A 5309-nucleotide genomic window follows, 5' to 3' on the forward strand; every position below is an offset into this window, starting at 1 on the left:
AGACATACACTTTCAAGATACCACACAAGCAAGCAAGATGGCCTAGTGATGGAACCATATAATATGAAGAGAAAAATCGGCTAAGTCCGAGATTGGGTCTGTCGGAAATACACTATCAAGTTACCACACAAGCAAGCAAGATGGCCTAATGATGGATCCATATGATATGAAGAGAAAAATCGGCTAAGTCCAGGATCCATATAATATGAAGAGAAAAATCGGCTAAGTCCCAGATTGGGTCTGTCAGAAATACACTTCCAAGTTACCACACAAGCAAGCAAGATGGCCTAGTGATGGATCCATATGATATGAAGAGAAAAATCGGCTAAGTCCAGGATCCATATAATATGAAGAGAAAAATCGGCTAAGTCCCAGATTGGGTCTGTCAGAAATACACTTCCAAGTTACCACACAAGCAAGCAAGATGGCCTAGTGATGGATCCATATGATATGAAGAGAAAAATCGGCTAAGTCCCAGATTGGGTCTGTCAGAAATACACTTCCAAGTTACCACACAAGCAAGCAAGATGGCCTAGTGATGGATCCATATGATATGAAGAGAAAAATCGGCTAAGTCCAGGATCCATATAATATGAAGAGAAAAATCGGCTAAGTCCCAGATTGGGTCTGTCAGAAATACACTTCCAAGTTACCACACAAGCAAGCAAGATGGCCTAGTGATGGATCCATATGATATGAAGAGAAAAATCGGCTAAGTCCCAGATTGGGTCTGTCAGACATACACTATCAAGTTACCACACAAGCAAGCAAGATGGCCTAGTGATGGATCCATATGATATGAAGAGAAAAATCGGCTAAGTCCGAGATTGGGTCTGTCAGACATACACTATCAAGTTACCACACAAGCAAGCAAGATGGCCTAGTGATGGATCCATATAATATGAAGAGAAAAATCGGCTAAGTCCCAGATTGGGTCTGTCAGAAATACACTTCAAAGTTACCACACAAGCAAGCAAGATGGCCTAAGGATGGATCCATATAATATGAAGAGAAAAATCGGCTAAGTCCCAGATTGGGTCTGTCAGAAATACACTTCCAAGTTACCACACAAGCAAGCAAGATGGCCTAAGGATGGATCCATATAATATGAAGAGAAAAATCGGCTAAGTCCCAGATTGGGTCTGTCAGAAATACACTTCCAAGTTACCACGCAAGCAAGCAAGATGGCCTAGTGATGGATCCATATGATATGAAGAGAAAAATCGGCTAAGTCCCAGATTGGGTCTGTCAGAAATACACTTCCAAGTTACCACGCAAGCAAGCAAGATGGCCTAGTGATGGATCCATATGATATGAAGAGAAAAATCGGCTAAGTCCCAGATTGGGTCTGTCAGAAATACACTTCCAAGTTACCACACAAGCAAGCAAGATGGCCTAGTGATGGATCCATATAATATGAAGAGAAAAATCGGCTAAGTCCCAGATTGGGTCTGTCAGAAATACACTTCCAAGTTACCACACAAGCAAGCAAGATGGCCTAGTGAAGGATCCATATGACATGAAGAGAAAAATTGGCTAAGTCCAAGATTGGGTCTGTCAGACATACACTTTCAAGTTACCACACAAGCAAGCAAGATGGCCTAGTGATGGATTCATATAATATGAAGAGAAAAATCGGCTAAGTCCCAGATTGGGTCTGTCAGAAATACACTTCCAAGTTACCACGCAAGCAAGCAAGATGGCCTAGTGATGGATCCATATGATATGAAGAGAAAAATCGGCTAAGTCCAAGATTGGGTCTGTCAGACATACACTTTCAAGTTACCACACAAGCAAGCAAGATGGCCTAGTGATGGATTCATATAATATGAAGAGAAAAATCGGCTAAGTCCCAGATTGGGTCTGTCGGAAATACACTATCAAGTTACCACATGAGCAAGCAAGTTACCACATGAAGAGAAAGCCGGCAAAGTCCGGGAATGTTACCACATGAACTGTAAAATGGGCAAAAACCTACCTTCACAGGGAACGTGAATAACTAAGGCTGTAGACATCGGATCGACAAGCCAAAGACTGATATGGAAAGGAAATGAGTAGTACTAGCTTTCCTGAGAGTTGCAGAGCTTAGACTGCATATGAACGGAAGTTATTAAGCGTCAAAGTCAGAAAAGTTGCCCGATGGAACACAAGTTCCAACTTAGAGCATGAATACCGCCTAGACGGTAAGAGGTACGGCCAGGCTGAGGAATAAGAAAATGTTGGCCAACATGTTCCCTAACTATCCCCCGAAGACCGCAAAGCAATCCAACATCAACCAAGAAAGTTATAGCCCGATCAAGGAAACACCTACTTTGCACCGATATTGCACCAAATATATGTACCAAGCACCTTCGGTTGCATACCTGCAGGGGCTTACCATAGTAGGCCATGGAAGACCGATATACCGAACATAATCACTTTCTATCTCCTCGGGTGTTGGAGATAGCGCTTTGCGGTATAAGAACGAAAGTTAGACCATATCTTGGTGCATCTTTTTGCCCGAGAACACAAGACCCTATCTACCAAGGCAAGAAAGTTGTGTGGGGACAAAATGTCCAAAAGTGCCCAAAGTGGCACACTTGAACCATATATTCGAGAAAAACACAAGTGTGGGCCCGAGCTAGCAAGTTGAAATGTTCTGACCGTCAGTAGCCCTAGTTGAGGTGCACTTATCATTATATGAGGCCAACGTGCCAGCTAGTCTCTAAAGGGGCGATATGGGTGTTCCAAGGTTTGTACCCAATTGAGGAAAAAACAGGGTAAGGTACGGTGTACCGCGAATAACTCGGGCTATAGATGTCCGATCGATGAGTTTGGCATATGTATGGAAAGGTCTCGACGAGACCTAACTACCCTGAAAGTATGAAGGCAAAGACTTGAATGACCGGGAAGTTATTAAGTGCACAAGTGGTAAAGTTGCACCAAAGTCCATGTTACCCGAAGTGGTACATGAACACCCAATATTCGACCAAAACACAAGTTTAGAGACGAGCTAGCGAGCTACATTGTTCAGACCGTCAGTAGCCCGCATCAAGACACGCATTTAATTATACGGGGCCTAGCCGCTAGCTCGACTCGAAGTCGGTCATATGGTTGGTTGATGGTTTGGACCGACCACGTGGTGTACCAAGGTGATGTACCTTTCATGAATTAAAACTCTGGCTGTATGGCACTGAGCGACAAGCTAAGAAGTGATTTGGAATAGTCTTGAGTGGGACTATTTAGGAAAAATGCGAACAAAAAATCACAAAGTCCTTGGGCGAAGCTATTAGCGAAACATAGAGCAAATTGGTACCAAAAACTATGGAAATGGGACTTGAGTCAAAAATAACCGCAAGTTGGAGAAGAGATAGCAAGCTTGCGTAGAACATTTATAACTAGTGCGTGGTATGACCAACAAAAATGTGTATGGGGCCAAGGCGCTGGCTGGCCTCCAAAGTGGTGATATGGGCGATTCAAAGTTTGTACCCAAGTACGAACAAGTATGGAAAAAACAGGGTAAGGTACCAAGTACCATGAATAACTTCGGCTGTAGGTGGCCGAGCGAGGCAAACCGCATATCGTTGGAAAGGTCTCGAGGTGACCTATCTACCCTGAAAGTTTCATGAGCCTAAGTTGAAAGACCACGGAGATATTAGGTGATGATGGTCCAATTCGGGGACCAAGTCGCAGGAAATGGCACTTGACGAAAATCACCCTTGGAAGGTGAATACCGGCTTACCGGTAAGAGATAGCGACTTGGCGTAGAATATTCATAAGTTGGGCGTGAATAGACGCAACTTTCATTATATGGGGGCAACCCGGTCAGGGTGCTCCAAGTCGGTCGTTTGGTCGGTTTATGGTTTGGGCCGACCACGTAGTGTACCAAGGTGAGGTACCTTTCATGAATTATAACTCGGTCAGTTTGCCACCGAGCGACAAGTTGCGGTGTGTTTTGGAATGGTCTTGAGTGGGACTATCAAGCAAAAATACAAACAGAATATCAGCTTGTCCATGGCCGAAGCTATTAGTGAAACATATAGCAAAATGGGTCCGAAAACGAATGAAATGGGACTTGGACCAAGAATAACGGCAAGTTAGAGAAGAGATAGCAAGTTGGCGTAGAACAATTATATTTAGTGCATGGTATGACCAAGAAAAAAGTATATGGGGCCAAGGCGCTGGCTGGCCTCCAAAGTGGAAATATGGGCGATTCAAAGTTTGTACCCAAGTACGAACAAGTATGGAAAAAACAGGGTAAGGTACCAAGTACCATGAATAACTTCGGCTGTAGATGGCCTAGCGAGGCAAAGCGCATATCGTTGGAAAGGTCTCGGGGAGACCTATCTACCCTGAAAGTTTCATGAGGCTGAGTTGAAAGACCACGGAGATATTAGGTGATGATGGTCCAATTCGGGGACCAAGTCGCAGGAAATGGCACTTGACCAAAATCACCCTTGGAAGGTGAATACCGGCTTACCGGTAAGAGATAGCGACTTGGCGTAGAATATTCATAAGTTGGGCGTGTAGAGACGCAACTTTCATTATATGGGGGCAACCCGGTCAGGGTGCTCCAAGTCGGTCGTTTGGTCGGTATATGGTTTGGGCCGACCACATGGTGTACCAAGTTGAGGTATCTTTCATGAATTATAACTCGGTCAGTTTGCCACCGAGCGACAAGTTGCGGTGTGTTTTGGAATGGTCTTGAGTGGGACTATCAAGCAAAAATACAAACAGAATATCAGCTTGTCCATGGCCGAAGCTATTAGTGAAACATATAGCAAAATGGGTCCGAAAACGAATGAAATGGGACTTGGACCAAGAATAACGGCAAGTTAGAGAAGAGATAGCAAGTTGGCGTAGAACAATTATATTTAGTGCATGGTATGACCAAGAAAAAAGTATATGGGGCAAAGGTGCTGGCTGGCCTCCAAAGTGGAGATATGGGCGATACAAAGTTTGTACCCAAGTATGGCAAAAACTGGTAGAGGTACCTTTCATGAATTACTGCTCAGGCTGTATGGCACTTAGCGGGACGCTTGGCTCTGGTATGGAATAGTCTTGAGTGGGACTATCAAGGAAAAATACGAACAAAAAATCACCATGTCCACGGACGAAGGTATTAGCGAAACTTAGAGCGAAATTGCGACCAAGTCGCTGGAAATGGCCCTTGGACCAAGTATACCGTCAAGGCGGTACGAGATAGCGAGTTGACGTAGAACATTTATAAGTTTGCCTACAAGAGACAAAAGTTTAGTTATATGGGGCCAACCCGCTCAGGGTTGTCCAAGTCGGTCATATGGCTGATCGAAATTTTCGACCAAGTACTG

This window comes from Anopheles ziemanni, assembly GCF_943734765.1.
Source record: "Anopheles ziemanni chromosome X unlocalized genomic scaffold, idAnoZiCoDA_A2_x.2 X_unloc_58, whole genome shotgun sequence".
Classification (NCBI taxonomy): Eukaryota; Metazoa; Arthropoda; class Insecta; order Diptera; family Culicidae; genus Anopheles; species Anopheles ziemanni.